Source organism: Chenopodium album, chromosome 11 (genome assembly GCF_948465745.1).
Source record: "Chenopodium album chromosome 11, dcCheAlbu1.1, whole genome shotgun sequence".
NCBI classification, from domain to species: Eukaryota; Viridiplantae; Streptophyta; class Magnoliopsida; order Caryophyllales; family Amaranthaceae; genus Chenopodium; species Chenopodium album.
In genome coordinates, this window is record NC_137844.1 from 17,984,331 (window position 1) to 18,002,106 (window position 17,776).

A 17,776-nucleotide genomic window follows, 5' to 3' on the forward strand; every position below is an offset into this window, starting at 1 on the left:
GAAAGATATAAGTCAAGTGTCAAGTCTAGTCTAGAATAGATTAAAACCGGACCTGAAATCAGTTACTTACCGGTCTCAAAATCAGATTTAGTTGAAAGAAAGTTAGCATGGTTGGAGTTTCCGATTACGGTTGAATATTCTTTGTGAAACCAATTCTTCTGCTAAATTACCATGGTGTATAACTCATCTCTATGTCCCATATTAGTTTTAGGAGTTGTTAAACATTTAACTTTAAAATACACAACTGAGTTTATGCCCTCCAATTATTCTTAAACCATATTCCCTATGAAACCTGTCAATTAGTGACACTTCCTTTGTATGATTAAACTTAGGGAATGAGGACTGCTCAATTTCATTGACACTTCATTTGTATGATTAGCAGCAAACTCTGGACATTAACAGTTCAAGTGACAGTTAAGCTAACATTAAAAGAAGATTCAAGTACTCAAAAAACTGCAGCTATTTATAAAGTGCAAGAAAGTTTGACAACGCCATAAATAGGCCACAAACTCATGGAGAATAACTCGGGTATACAACCCAATTTGCCAAACCTATAAAAAAAGTTAAAAACTAAACAAAGCTCTGAAAGTTCCCTTTCACAAAATTCCGCTTTATTCTCTAAATCAACCATCACTTGACAATATCAAGGTAAACACTGCATCAATGCATGCCATGCCAGAGCAACTCAACCAGCTTACTGGGTCTTTGACATGTGGCGGATCAAGTCAACAACACGGGAACTGCAAAACAATTGAAGGAAGCAGTTAATAAAACAGAACCAATCATACGTTTGAAAGGGTAATCAATCTAAAACAAATACCAGTACTTAGTTAAAAAGTTCACAGTACCTGTAACCCCATTCGTTGTCGTACCAGGAAACCAACTTCACGAAGTTTCCATTCAAAGCAATTCCGGCCTTGGCATCGAAGATGCTGGACCTGTGGACAGATGCACAACCGATTATTAGATCATGGTAAACTTAAGCTATATTGGGGAAAAAGAAGGATAGACATTGTATATGGAATTGACATCCTACCTGTTGTCACCAACAAAGTCGGTTGAAACAACATCATCCTCAGTGTATCCGAGGATTCCCTTCATCTTGCCTTCAGATTCCTCCCTGGTAACCAAAAAAACACATGTGAGATTGCATTCAAACAAGACACGGAAAGACATACCGGTCAACTTTCCGTTCAAAGCTAATAGTTTAACAGAACATGATATCATTTAACGTTAATAGTAGCGTACTTGATGGCAGCCTTGATTTGCTCATAGGTAGCTTCCTTCTCAAGTCTGACAGTAAGATCAACAACTGAGACATCAACAGTGGGGACACGGAAAGACATACCGGTCAACTTTCCGTTCAAAGCTGGCAAAACCTTTCCAACAGCCTAAAGGAAAACACATCAATTTTCAGGTTCATTACAAATGTATTGCCGTGCATATACAAGCATAAAGCAACATTCAAAGAAACAATACGCTCTACAATAATATATAAAAGATGCAGTGCAAAGTGTTTGGACAAAAAATACCTTAGCTGCTCCGGTGCTGCTGGGAATGATGTTGAAGGAGGCAGCCCTTCCACCTCTCCAGTCCTTAGCTGATGGACCGTCAACGGTCTTTTGGGTGGCTGAACACAAAATACAAAAATGATTAATCAATTAGATTAAGAAAAATATGCAAAATATTCAAATGAAACCATTACTCATCAGTCATCACAGGACTCACCAGTGATGGAGTGAACAGTTGTCATAAGACCCTCAACAATGCCGAACTTGTCGTTGATCACCTGAAACATATAACAAGTCAGGTAAGACCTCTACACAATACAATCTTGAATACTATGACTAGAGTGATGCACCAAAATAAGACTATGACAAACCTTAGCCAAGGGAGCAAGACAGTTAGTGGTACAACTGGCGTTGGAAACAATGTTGAGATCTGACTTGTATTCATGCTCATTAACACCAACAACAAACATGGGTGCATCCTTGCTAGGAGCAGAGATAACGACCTTCTTGGCTCCACCCTATAAAAATAAAATCAGAAATCACTTGTTAGCAGCAGAAATTAACAGCAGTTTGATCACAATGATTCATATTATTTAAAAAAAAAAAAAAAAAAAAAAAAAGAGAGAAAACCAAGTAAAAAAAAGAAACAACAAGGCATCTTCGTAAAAAAGAAACAACCTACAAACTTTTTATGATCACAGCTTGACGATTGCTATCTCTGGAAAAATACACAAATCTAAATTCATTAAAAAATTTCACAAAAGTCTCTTCACATCATTGCTTGAGAAATTAATGACAAAATACAAGGGTCCTAGGTGACATTGGATTACAAAAGAATCAAAACACCCTTTCAACTATAAAACACAAGAAAAAAAGGCATTTGGATCATGGAAAAAAACAACTTCCAAGTACCAATACAACAAATTGACAGCAAAATTTCATTATTACAACCAATTTTGACTGGTTCACAAATAACAACTTAAAAAAGGGCCACATTACATAATTTTTTAATGCGATGATTGCAATATTACTGGATTGACTAAGCAAATCAGCAAGTATCACAAAAAACGCAGCAAGTTACACACAAAAATCAAGTATTCCCATAGTGCAAGTCAAACAAATAACTTCGACACAATTCCCTAAAATACAAACAATTCAATCAAGTGCTTAAGTTCTACCAACAAACTACAGAAAATATTTGTAACAAGACATAAAACAATGTAACAAAATACAGACTCCAAAGGAGGTATAATATACACACCTTCAAGTGAGCAGCAGCCTTGTCCTTGTCAGTGAAGACACCGGTGGACTCGACAACGTAGTCAGCTCCGGTCTGGCCCCATGGGATCTCCTCTGGGTTTCTAATTATCGAAAACAACACACATACTAAGTTTAATTACACAAGTCAACACAAGTCATGTCAAACCAAGAAAAAACTTAAAATATTTATCATTATACTTCGTCATGCTATATTAATTCATAAATTGCTTACTTCACTAAGCTAACATCAAACTATCAAACAAGAAAAACATCAAACATAGATCTCTTTAATAAATACCAAAAAACATTCAATTTCTAGTTTATGAAGTAACATTCATGTCTTTTCCTTCAAAAAAAAAAAAAAATAACATTCATGTCTTACTATATACTTCAAGTCTTCAACAACTATGTTTCAAACATTAAAAGAACATAAAAATAAATGAAATATTCCGTACTAAATAATTTCTAAAGCTGCAACGAATCATTTTCAAGTTCCATAAATATTATTGCAATTATTGACTACTTTCCACTCAAATAATACTAAAATATAAATCGCATAATTAATTCTCTATACTTCAGACTAGAATTTTAAAAATAGTGACAAAATTATAGATCAGAATATTATACCTGTGACCGAAAACGGTGACAGCCCTCTCACCGAAGAGAAGAGTTTTCTCATCTTTAACCTTAAGCTCATGGTGCTTCCATTGACCGTGAACACTGTCGTACTTAAACATGTAGGTCTACAAACACAAAAACCAAATCAAATCAACAAAATTAATCACAAATCTAAATAACTAAATAAAAAAAAATAAAAATAAAAAAAGCAGATCAATCGAATATAAATCTATATATATGAAAAATGAATATTATACCATGTAATCGGTGGTGATGAAGGGATCGTTGATGGCAACAAGCTCACAGTCATCGCTTTGAAGAACAACTCTAGCGACCAAACGTCCGATTCTTCCGAATCCTGCATAGATTCATAAAAAACATCATATTATACTCAAAACTTGCAGATTTTTCCAGATCAAATCATAAACACAACCACTTAAAAAAAATATAAATAAATAAAAAAATAAAAAAATACTAGATCTAGATGAAGAAGAATTATTACCGTTAATTCCGATCTTAACCTTGGCTGCAGATCAAAACAAAAAAAAACACAGAAAAAAAAATGAAAAATTAGATTACAAATTACTTCAAAAATTACAGGAAAATTAAGAAAAATGAGAGAAATTGTAGATCGGAGGAGAGAGAAAATAGAGGAACGAAGTCTGAAGAGCATACCCATGGTGGAAAGAAGAGAAATATTGATTGGAGGTTGAGAGTGAGTTTGATGAAGAAGATGAGAGTAGAGAGAGAGAGAGAGAGAGAGAGAGTGTGAGATAAAAGGGGGTTTAGGGTTTTATTTAAAGGAGAAGAGAAGGGTGACCGGAAATGTCGGTTAATTATTCAACAAGAAATGATTTTTAAAAAAAATAAAAGAAAATGTTAAGGTGGGGCGGAATTCTCGAAGGTTGTAGGAGTATGATTGAGTGTGGTGAGAGTGCATGGTAATTTGTGTAGCCATTTGATTTTGAAAAGGGGGGTGATGATGTGGAAGGGCTTGGGAGGTGCCGGTTGAAATGGGGTCACGTGTATGACGTGTGAGCATTTGTCATGAGAAAGGAGAAAAGTTGGCGTGGTATTTCACGGTGGTTGTAAAGACCAAGTTGAAATTAAAAGGAGTGATACTTCTTGTCATGCCACCACCTCAATAAATGAATTCCAAGACGATTTTTTTTTTTTTAAAATTAATTAATGTCTATTCTTACTCGTATTATATACGAAGTGTTGTTTTAATTAATGTACGGAGTATTTTTGTTCTAATTAAAGAGAGTGATAATGTGACAAATAGCTTAGTTGATTAGAGTTTTTCGCCTATTTTTAGTGATCTTGAGATTGATTTTCAACAAAAAATTTAAACAGAAAATAGTTTAACATTCTAAAAAAAAGAAAAATATTTTAAACTCTCATCTTTTTGTTTGATAGTGCATTCATTTCATTTGCATTATACTTCATGTTGATTATATTTCATACAAGTATGTACTAGGTAGAATAAGTTATACTCATTTTAGATAAATTCATATTTATTATAATAAACTCAAATTAAGATAACAAGCATTTAGATAAGTAAAAATCAACTAAATAAACAAATCCTCAATTGGAAAATCAAAAAATAAAAATAAGATCATGCTCTTTACCTGATTATTTTATAAAAAATAATAACAAAGATTACGAAATACTTCATAGTGCTTGTTGGCTAACTTAGATAATCAGCGTGACCCTTTTATATTTAAACTCAAACCAATTACACAAACTTGTACTTCTTAAATACAATTATCTTATAATTCACACTTCTCATTGGCTACCTCTTAAGAGTCTTTTAACATATTTCCAAAACCAAAAATGTACTTGTAAAAATTCAAAAGGTTCACGGAAAATGAAAGAAAGGAAGATAGAAGTATACAAATAAAAATCTTAGTTGGTAGATTAACCTTTAGGAAGTGTGTGGTGGATATATTAGAGCGGACATATACTGGCATTATTTGGATGGTGAAGGGTAAAGTAGAGATTGGTGGTTAGTATGCATCTTCTGACCAACTATAATATTGAAGTGTCATTTTTTGTACACCAACGGTAGTTGCATGGCTCATGACATTCTTCCATTTGAGAAAGAAAAGTTGTATTTAAGCTTATTTTGACTATTTGTAAAGCCGAATAGCCAATTTTTCAAGCATCTTTTTTTGATTCTTTTTATTTGTTTTTATAGATTCGTTATGCTAAATTTGAATATATATTTCAATTTATATCCTTGTGTAACAAAAACTAAATTTTTCTGAAGTGTAGTAGTAGCTAGGTCTAGTATTTTTTTTTTTTTTTTTTACTCATATTTCAGTTTTTCATTAGTCTAGTCAATTAACTTTCTTTCTAGGATGAAGTTATTGGTAATCAAATTTTTGTTATCACTGGTTGTTGGTGCGCACGCCCCCAACACTAAGATTTCGTTTTAAAAAATGATAATTTAGTCTAGAAAATTGTAATAATGTGCTTAAACTTGCTGTTAGTATTTACTATTGCTAAATATAGATACAGTATGTTTATAGTGCTAAGGTATGTTTCTATATAAGACTTATTTTATTTATTAGGAAATTTTGCATAAAACCACCTTTTAACCCTTGTTTTTTTTTTTGCATATAACTACCTTTTAAAAAAAATGTTGCAAAAGACCACCAATTTTAAAATTTTTGTTGCAACTTACCACCAATTCAGTGTAGAACAGTTGATGAATTTGGCTAAAAAAGTGGTAAATTGCAACAAAAATTTTGAAATTGGTGGTCTTTTACAACTTTTTTTCTTAAAAGGTGGTTATATGCAAAAAAAACAAGATTTAAAAGGTGGTTTTATGCAAAATTTCCTATTTATTATTATTTAAATAAAAGTCTAAAAATAGCTAGAATTGCTATAGTGAGAAAAACAATTATGCTCAACCTACCTCCTAAAGCTTATGAATGTGTTTGACTTTTATTTGATTCAAAAAGCTTTGTTTGAATGTGTTTGACTTTCATTTGATTTGATTAGATTTGTTGAATGCATTTGACTTTCATGTGATTCAAAAAGATTTGTTTGAATGTGTTTGACTTTCATTTGATTTAATTAGCTTTATTTGAATATGTTTGACTTTTATTTGATTCAATTAGCTTTGTTTGAATGTGTTTGACTTTCATTTGATTCAAAAATCTTTGTTTGAATGTGTTTAACTTTCATTTGATTCAAAAACATTTGTTTGAATGTGTTTAACTTTCATCTGATTCAATTAGCTTTGTTAAATGCATTTGACTTACATGTTATTCAAAAAAAAAAAATTGTTTAAATGTGTTTGACTTTCATTTGATTCAATTGGCTTTGTTTGAATATGTTTGCCTTTCATTTGATTCAATTAGATTTATTGAATGCATTTGACTTTCATTTGATTCAAAAAGCTTTGTTTGAATGGGTTTAACTTTCATTTGATTATTTGTTTGAATGTGTTTGACTTTCATGTGATTTAATTAGCTTTGTTGAATGCATTTTGACTTTCATGTAATTCAAAAAGGTTTTTTTGAATATGTTTGTCTTTCATTTGATTCAATTAGTTTTGTTTGAATTTGTTTGATTTTCCTTTGATTCAAAAAGCTTTGTTTGAATGTGTTTGATTTTCATTTGATTAAATCAACTTTGTTGAATGCATTTGACTTTCATGTGATACAAAAAAATTTGTTTGAATGTGTTTGACATTCATTTGATTCAATTAGTTTTATTTGAATGTGTTTGACTTACATTTAGTTCAAAAAGCTTTGTTTGAATGAGTTTATAAGGAACTAAAAAAACTTTAAAATATTTCCACAAGGAAAAGACAATAAATTAATAATTGCACATGAGAGTTATCTCCATATTTTAAAACTTCTAGTTGCCTGGTCTTCTCAAATGAATGTGTGTCAAAATTAATTTTAGGTGTGCCTAAATCATCTATCCTAATTGCATCATCCCTCTTTTTTCTTACTATATACTTCCTCCGTTTTTTTTAGTTGACACCGTTTGACTTTTACACTATTCACATAACACGCTTTGACTCGTTTTTGTGGTTTATAGATACGATCAAACATATTAACGTAGGATCTTGTTGAATCGTTTCAATGTATATTTTATTAATATCTACTTTTTATAATTTTAAAATGTTGATAATTAGAGATATTAATCGTTAAAAACATGTGTTGGCAAGCGTGATAATAGAATGGTGTCAACTAAAAAAAAAGAGGAAGTACAAGTAAAAACTAAAAATAAAATGATAATATATATATATAATATACTTCATAATAGTACTCCGTATTATAATATACAGAGTAGTTTTTAGATTTAAAAAGATAAACTAATTATTGGTTCAGCCGTCCAATTACTGTCTCAATTATTGTATGTATTTTGAATATACTAAGATCATTAAAAATTGTGTTCTTATAACGAGAGTGCCAAAGTTATTTATTAGTGTGTTTACATTAGTTTCGTGCAGGGAAGCACTACATTTACACTCAATGTACAAAAGAATCTTACACACTCCTTTGTGATTGGTTAATAAGGCATCTTTTTTTTTTTTTTTTTTTTTTTTTTTTTTGTGGACCCTTAATATTTTCATTCAAAATTGAAATGAAAGTTCTGAAAATTTTGAATTCAAAATTGAAATTAAGTATAACTTTTCAACCACTTAATTTATTATTGTACAATTTCCAAAATTCATCTCCCCTTATAATTTTATTTTCACTACAAGAAAATAACCTTTTCGTAGCGATTATTTTAACCTTTAGCATTGATTGTAATTGCAACAAAAAGCTTTTCCAACGAATGGTCATTCGATACAATATCCGTGCCTTAGCCTTTATGATATGTCCATTTTATATAATGTTTTACCCCCGTCACTTGGTCATAATTGGTAGTGTTTTTGGCTCTTTAGAGCCACTTTTATTACTAATATGTGTTTTCTAGTGTTTCGTAGTTTTGGTTGAGTTTTATAGGGAATTGCACTCTTGGAGCATTTTCCCGGGATTTTATGAAGCGACTACGAGTATTGGAGGAGCACAACCATCTTTCGTAGCCCAAGATCGGTTAGAGTCATCGAACCGGTGATTAAGGGCTCGACTTATGAGAAGATGAGGCATTGGACCGAATGATTAAAGCCCCAAGGAGGATATTTGGTTTGGGCCGAGTTACAAGCCTAAACAAGGAGTCCAAGTAGCCCGAAGTGTCACCGCCTGGTGCAAGGTCTCCGCCCGAAGGCGCGCCCGATCGGGCGGATGCCCAGAACGAGTGGGCGAAGAAAAAGGCGGGCCCGATCGGGCGCGTGTTTCTGAGGAGAAGTTTAAGCGTCGTTTAAGTTGTTTTAACTTAGGATTTTCGAGCTTAGTTTGTATACGCTTTTGTTAAGCGAGTTTAGTATTCTTTTCTCCATTCCCTTACTCTCTCTCTCTTTCTCTTTCTAACTTTTCTCTCTCTCCTTTTAAACTCTAGTATTTTTTTTCTCTCTCTACAACTCTTTGTTTAATTCCATCTCTTATTTCCTTCAATTTTGGTAACGATTTCTTCTCCTTTAATCTCAGTTATTTACTCTCTCTCTTACATTATGACTTGTTTAATTGCTTCGTTTAGTTTATATTTAATTATGTGTGAGTAGTTTTCTTTCTAGGGTTGTGGGGATCCATAAATAATATGAAGGGGTAATTTATTATTGTTAATTGTCAATGCTTGATTAATTTCCTATTGATTGATTTAATGCTATGCGGTTAGATTTGGCCAGATTTAATTCGTATGAGTTTAGCAATATTGATTCGAGATTCGAGAGATGAGAATTGATGTTTAGGCTTAGTTTCAATAGGCAGACTAATTTATAAATGGTTAGGTCGAGATTCGAGAGATGAGATTTGATACCGGTAAATTAACTCTGTGATTGTAATACGTAGCGAAAGCCCTTTATGATCTGATTAATTGATGCATTGATGATTAATTGTTATGTTTTACCCTGAAATATTATTTATTGGTGAACCTATACCCTAGGTATTTTATCATTTGATTTCTCCCTACTCATATTTTTCGTAATATAGTTCCTTTAAATAACAACTTTTGGTTACTTAATAATTTAGATTATAATAATTAATTAGGAATCGAAAGACTCGTTTCCCTGTGGATTCGACCCTACTTCCCTATCTATTATTAGTTAGTGGTTTTAGGAATTACTTTTGGTTAGGTGATACGACTTTAACCTATCACTTTAGTAGTGGTTTTCAATATCGCTGGGGTTGGCCTCAATAATCGATACGAAAAACTACATCCAATCGTGGTGATTATTGTAGCGATTATAATTGCTATAAATGTTGAACTCATTTTCTTAAAAAAAAAAAATCATACATATTATCTTTACAAGATTCGAACATGCAACCTCAAACTCTTATATTAAATGTTTCACCAATAAGGTATGACATATTTTATGTATTCTTTGTCAAACAATATTTATATATCTAGTATAGAAAAGGCTTTTTGTATCGATTTTTGGAATTTAATGGTGATTGTAAATGATACGATTTCTCATAATTTTATAAATGTGCAAAAATAGTGTGGATATGTATTATTATGTTTTCCGTATCGATTTTATATGGGAAAACCATGGCGATTGTAAAATGATACGATTTCTTTAATTATTTCACAAACATACTTGCATAATGTAGCGAATGTACAATCACTACAAAATAATCGCTACGAAAAGACAATTTTCTAGTAGTGTTTTGCCTTATTGTAAATTTGTAACTAATCATCTTCCCTTCCCCTTAAAAAAAAAAAAAAAAACTAATTGTCTTCCCTGCACATGAAGGAGTCATTCTTTCCTTTTTCGCTCCGATTTTATGGCCCAAAATAGATTTGTGATTGTAATTTGTAAGGCATAACGTAGAAACTAGGAACTTAGGAAGTATATTGTTATTCTACCTTTTCCAAATTCTCCAATCTCTCTGTTTTTTTTTTTTTTTATTTTTCAAAAAAAAAAAATTTCAAATTCTCCAATCTTACAATACAGTTAATATTTATACTCAAAAGTCCATATGCTTTTGATTGAAATAATTGTATGTTACCATTGACTTCCATTGAATTAATTTAATTTTATATATACTGTTAATCAATTTTATGAATTGTTAGGAGTCGAATCTCAATTTCTTTTGTTAATTGCGAAATCCCAAGACATTCCAACTTTCTTAATCTGGGTCTCTTTTTATTTATGTTATAAATTAAATTTTAATTTTGGGTATTTTGTTGTAAATTATTTATATCTGCATGAATTTGTCTACGCTATCAATTGATTATTCATGGGTATTTTGCTTCCCTGGGAGGTGGTTGGGCATGGTGAGTGATTTGGTGGGTGGCAAGCTGTGGTGTTGGGCTGTTGTTGATGGCCGTTTGTTGGTAAGGATGGGTGGTGGAATTGGATTAGCAAATGGTGTTTTGCGGTGATGGGATTGAGTGGTTGTGTGCGTGAGATTGGAGATTGATTTGTTATGACTTATGAGTATTCAACTTTTCACCATGGACAATATAATTGGATTTATTTTTATTTTTTTTTACAATAAATTTACATGGAAACTGGAAAAATGGAATAATACCATTCACTAGGGACTTCTCCGATCCATTATTCACTAGCAAATGGGTTATTTTGTGAAAATGATAGTAACTCATCATCAACTAAAAGTACTTCTCCGATCCATTGTTCCAATTTAAAAACAGCAAATTTTAGATTTAACCGCTAGTGCTTTGACCTTATAAAGTGAATAATGATCCTTTATAGGGCAAAATGATACAAGCTAATAAGGGTAAGATAAGTGTAAATACCTAAATGATCTTATAAAGTGTATGATGATCCTTTAAAATGATACAAGCTAATGATCCATAGTTATAATATACTTCTTATTTAAATCATACTCCGTAACATACAAAATATTAAATATGGCTTTGCTAATACAAATATTTTTACAAATATGAACTTTTCAAGATGATTATCAAAACATTAAGAAAAAAAATACTTGAACATGATTATCAAGAACATGATTATCAAACTAAACAAATACAAATTAGCAACTTGAGACATCGCTCGAGCCACACATTAGTTACTCTTTATATATATATGTTGTTGAAATAATGTTAATTCACTTCAGATTTTTTGTAGAGTTAATGATTGAAATTACAAATTTTACTTTGTTATCGCACTATATATTGGTATAAATATTTTAATATAAAGCTCAAGATCACGATATGACAATTGAATAATTATATTGATCTATCAATACAAATTTAAAGTGTTACTAACAATTCATCAAATGTATTAAAAAAAATAATGGAGGGTTCAAATAAATTCAAAAAGATACTAATTAAAAAGGGGAGTTAAGTCTAACACCAACCACATCTCTATAGCAAATAAATATATATGATCCTATAAGTGTTTAATGATCCATTAAAATCTATCGCAACTATAGAATAGTCCACTTCATTATTGTTCATCTCTTAGAAAACCCTTGAACTCTATCCTCTCTGATTTAGAAAAAGTTATGGCATACGAATTTTATGATAAATGTTATGTGTTTTATTCTTTTCATCATACAAGAAATATTCACCAAAAATAATTTCAATTATTTAAATAATTTCAATTTAGTAAAAATAAGTCCAATTCTTAAAAATATTTTTTTATTAATAAAATAATAGGGATGTAGTAAAGTTTATTTCAGTTTAGTTAAATTAATTTCAGTTCAGAAAAAATAAGATGAAGAGAACTAAGTCTATTAATGGACGAAACCTTAAGCTAGGCGCATTCGTAATCTATCTATCAACCGGAAAGCCACGTAGTAGTTTTTTATTTTTCTTCTTTGTTTATTTTTTTTTTGTCTGGGGCTAGTACCCTCTTGTTCACCAATAAAAAAAAATCATACAATAATTATTAATAATAAACAAAAAGTTAAGAAAAAAATAGTGTGATAAAAATTAACTCAACAATGCTAATTTTTAATAAAAATAGTTAAAAAAAATGAAATAAAAGTATTTCCTTTAACTTACACCTTTTAATAATAAACAATGCTAATTTTTTTTAAAAAATTACTATTTTCTTTTGAAAATACTAAGAGTCGTGAAATATACACAAATTGCCTTTAAAAGATCAATGCAATTAGGTTATAGCATTTGAAGTTTATGATAAAAGTTATGCCCTCCTTATATAATTCCCACACATGTTGTTTCAAAAAAAAAAAAAAAAAGGTTGTATGTGTAGCTCACTAGGTAATTTTTGTATGTGGTTACTTGATTTTCATCCATTTAATGAACAAAAACATAAACTAGACACATTCATATAGGTGTAAGAGATATAACAACTAGTCCATCAATACGAAGGGTTACTCATAATAAATTAAACCAATGGTTATGATATATATATATATATATATATATATATATATATATATATATATATATATATATATATATATATATATATATATATATATTTTATGGAAATGGTTATGAAAAATTAGTGAATGTTTAAAATTAACTCAAAATGATACTTCGTACTACGCAAAATGGAAGGCTAAGTCCACTATCAATTACATGCATCGCTACTGATAATACAAAAGTGCTCCTTAAAAGTGTCAACTGATCCTTTAAACCTAGCCGCAATTGTAGATCAATTGACAAAGTGGAGGATTTTAAAATGTTAAATTTCAAAATTATAGGCGGTAATGTCATGAACTAACATTGATACAACCACCTCATTGTATAGAGAAAATATATATGTTTATATATTCCCATCAATGTGGGACAAGTTTGGGTAAGAAATAATCTCTTTTTTCTCCTTATATAACGAATACAAATTTTTTAATTTTGGTTTTTCTTCAATGTGGGACGAGCTCAAGCAGTGTCAGGGCTACAATGGCGCAATGTGTTAGGGCCCCTGTGCAACTTCTCAAAAATGAGGCCCTTGTAATACTCGTAAAACAAACTAAATATTTTTCTATTAGAAATAAAAATTAATAAGAGTGAAATGAATTTGGAAGATAAAGGATTTTTGTAGATTAATTGATAATAATTGAAAAATTAAAGATAAAAACTATTAATACTACGTATTAATCTTGGTAATCAAAAGATATTTTAGAAATTAGAAAAGGAAAATTGAATAATTGAAGGAGGGAAATTAAATTGGAATTGAATATGAAAGGTTTAAGAATGGAAAAGGTAATTATGATGTAGCTGATTACCGAAATTGTGGGCGGAGAGTTTGCGGTGAATGAATTTATGAAGGTTTTTTTAAAAAAAAAAAAAAAAAAAAAAAAAAAAAAAAAAAAAAAAAGTGATGAGGTAGAGAATCGAACTTGTGATGTCAAGAAACCATAAGTTGTACTCACCACTACTCCAACCATTCATATACATAACTCTATAGAACAAAAAATCTATATATCCAGATTTTGGGGCCCCTTAAATTTGGGGCCCTGTTCCGTCGACCACCTCGCACAGGCCAAAACCGCCCCGAGCTCAAGCAAGTAATTTATAAATTTTGTTAACAGTAAGTGATACTAATAATCCATAAAGGGTAACAAAAAATTATTGTAAGTTTAAAATTAATCCAAAATGATACTAAATTAAAAGGGTGAGAGGTTAAGTCAAACATTAATCGTGTCTCTTGAAAATACAAAATTAATCCTATAAAGTGTGTAATGATTCTTTGAACCTTGCCGTAATTGTTGATCGATTGAGAATGTGAGATTTAAAAAATGGTGTCAAAATATTTAATTGCATAGTTGTTGTCATAATTAAAGTGTTTTACTTATTAAAAATGAAATAAAATTATTTAACTATATTCAAGTTTTTTCATTATTGAATTCTCTTTAAATAGAAATTGTAAATTTTTTTCTCCTTATTCTCTTTCAATGTGGGACAAGTTCAACCAAGTAATTTATGAATTTTGTTAACAAAATGTGTTACTAATAATTCATATAGGATTACAAAAAACAAAAAAAAAAAAAAGGAAGGTTAAACTTAATTCAAAATGATACTAGTTAAAAAGGTATGTAATATGACTATTCGTTGGCTATTATGGCAAACTTGATATCAATCTACCTTTGTTATGGCATACATGTTATCTACTCGTTGGCTATTATGGAAATAGCATACCTAAAAATTTTACAAGACTTAGGGCCTGTTCTCTTTAAGTTAATTTCAATTCAGTTCAGTTCAATTCAGTTCAGTTTAGTTCCTAATTTCCTTCTCTCATAAACAATTCATTTCAATTCAGTTCAGCTTTAATTAGTTCAATTCAGTTTAGCTTTGTTCAGTAAATCAAAACAGACCCTTAAACAAAATACCTTCACAAGAGACAAGACCAATCCACATTTGTTATGGCATACCTAATATCAATATTAATTCGTGTTATTCCAACATTATCCCCAAACACCGGTCGTTGTACGATGATCACTGACATGTAACTTAATTCTCTACTTACTACACATCAATGCATGATCCTCAGCTCTACCGATAATTGATATAAAAATAATTTTTTTTTTTTTTTTTTTGCATGACGTAATGCTACTAAATTATTTTTATTTTTAAAGCGTAAGTGATATGACGACTAATCCATTAATACAAAAGGGCTACTAATAAAGTAATAATATACAAAGGGTTATAAAAAAGTAGTAGAGGGTTAAAATTAATTTAAAATGATACTAGTTAAAAGCAAAGTCTATATCCAACATCAATTACTTATGTATTATAAAATCGAAAATGATCCTATCTTGTTGCATTTGTGGATGGATGGAAAACACGGGTTTTAGAAAGTTGATTACAAAATATGAAATTTCAAATTCATTGATCATTGGTAGATCAAGTTATTTTAAATGTAATATGTGACATTTATTCTTGCAAATTTTCTTATTATACCCATCCTTAATTGTTTTAACATACGTGTTCATGTATGCTATTTCAAAATAATCTCTACGGACCGATCGTTGTTTAAAGTAAATGTGATTTGTGGTGTGAATGAGTTTGTCATTCCTCGATGTGTTTAGTTGCTTTATAATTTAAATCTTGTGTTGTTAATTATTCACAATTGCATAAAATAATAACATATATATATATATATTGGAATATTTTGCTTTACAGTCTCCTAATCCAAAAATGAGATGATTCCCTTTCTTAATTTTTTTTTCTTAATAAATTTTATTTTATATATAGGAAGAATAGCCTATTACTCCTGATATGTAATTAAAGTAGTGTTAATTCATTATACATTCGTAGAATGATAGAATTATGCATGTCTAATAAAATATTGAATTATATTCTTTATAACAATGATATACTTTTCATTTTCCCTGATCATCTAACATTTTTTTTTATGAAAAGCAATCAATTTAAACATATTATTAAGAGACAGAAGGCCTCAAATCAGCCAAAACCAGTTCATACGAAACACTAGGCAAATCCTCTAACCAAATACTAAGACCTTCATAGTTGTTGCTCAGTTTTGCCAGGCTATGTGCCACTTTATTGCCGTCTCGTTTGACGAAGGAGAAAGAGCAATAGTCACACACCAGGGATAGCTGCTGAATATCACTAACAATTGAGCCAAAACCATTTGGGCATGCTTTACCTTTCACTAAAGAATTATAGAGCTTCAAACAATCTGCCTCAATAGCAATATATTCTACAATAAAAGAAATGAGCTTCGTATGTAAAAAATATTCTCTTTTATTAATTATATTTTTATTGCATCACAAAAATATTAATAGTAACAAGTTACATATTTAGGTATCAAATGAGAAATATTATTGATAAAAGTCATTGAGGCAGTTCGTCGAACACCTTGTAAGTGGCAATCATGTGAATAATATTGTAAGAATAACAACGGTTTCCTGAGTTATTGTAGACATCTTTGTCTTTGGATTTGAGCCAATTCATTCATTATGTTATGCAATTATAAAATCTCCATTGTTATGTAATTATTATAATATAAAATCTCTTTTGTTACGAAACTTGCGGTTCGACCATCCTATTAATTCTCACCATCGTCCGATCCCAACTTGCCAATAACAAGCGCACCACCTGCATTTGCCCACCACACACCATCACCACCCACGTTAACAACCAGCCCACATAAAAGGAGAGAGGACAATAATAAGTTTAAGTTGATTAAAATGAAAAAAAAAATTTGAGAAGAACATAGTTGAGATGAAATTATGGATTGATTCTTCAAAAAAAAAAAAAAAAAAAAAAAAAAAAAGAAATAAGAAATTATGGATTGAAGAAGAAGCTAAGTGAAATACTCTCTCTCTTCTAATTAAAATTCACAAAGCTATATTGGCACCATCTAAATTTCTCCTGCTGCAAAGACTATATATGCGGGAAAATGCCAAAAATTTTCCCTCTTAATTCTCCCTCCTAAAATTTCAGCTTCCCTCTTCTTTTCGGTGGGACCTGTTGAGTTGTCCAAATTCTATTTGTAGTGTGTAAAATTGATTTGTACACTGAGGGGGCGTTTGGTATAAATTCCGTAAATGGAATGAAAAGGATTTATATAAGTAAGGGAAAGGGTAATGATATACGTTACCTTTGATATATGTTTGGTATCTTTATGGAATGGAAACAAATTGAGGAGTTTATGATTGAGGAGGGAAACAAATTTTGTTTCCACTAGTTGGATAAGGGTTATAATTTGGGGGATTTTGTTACCCTTTGAAAACGGTATTTGTTACTTGTAGCTCAAACCAAACCAATAGAAATGAAAACACTTATTTATTTATGTTTCCTATATTACAAATTTTCATACCAAACACCCCCTGAGTGTAAATGTAGTGTTTTCGTTTCGTGCAACCAGGCTTGTTATCTAACTCTTTAACTCTCAAGTCTCAGCAACGGAGTACTCATTATTGTTTTCAATAGAGTACGAAAAAGTACATCTACACTTTCCTTCTTTGAATCTGGCCGACGAGTTGTTCGGGATCAGGTCTTAATCAGAATTCAGGTAGCTAAGCAGTGAACACATGCTATATCTCGCTTTGTTCTCATTATTACAACAGAATATTCCTTTTGTAAATCTTGTGATTTAAAATAGGAGTATTTTATTCAAACCATTACTACTTTCTTCTTTGTGTCCAATTATTAGTAAGATTTAAGAATATGTAGCCCTATGAGTTATTATTATTATTATTATTATTATTATTATTATTATTATTATTATTATTATTATTTATTTATTTTTTATTTTTATTTTTATTATTTTTTTTTGACAGGGTGAGTAGTTTATTAGCCAAAGCACAAATTTTAGTGTTAGAAGAATAAACTTCCATATGATGGAGCAAGGGATGTCAAATTAGGTAATCGGATGGAGTAAGGGTTGACCCACGACATGTCGAGTCTATTCG

General features: G+C 30.4%; 1 pseudogene across 1 annotated transcript; it reads right to left on the reverse strand.

Moving 5' to 3' along the window:
* Positions 1 to 442: 442 nt before the first annotated feature.
* Positions 443 to 4,204, reverse strand: LOC145567466 (glyceraldehyde-3-phosphate dehydrogenase-like; annotated as a pseudogene). Its single transcript, XR_014095631.1, has 12 exons — positions 4,065 to 4,204; positions 3,892 to 3,915; positions 3,647 to 3,747; positions 3,399 to 3,514; positions 2,773 to 2,872; positions 1,883 to 2,029; positions 1,729 to 1,789; positions 1,533 to 1,630; positions 1,249 to 1,391; positions 1,037 to 1,120; positions 849 to 938; positions 443 to 740 (listed from the first exon to the last, which is right to left on the reverse strand). The product of XR_014095631.1 is annotated as a glyceraldehyde-3-phosphate dehydrogenase-like (transcript).
* Positions 4,205 to 17,776: the final 13,572 nt, after the last annotated feature.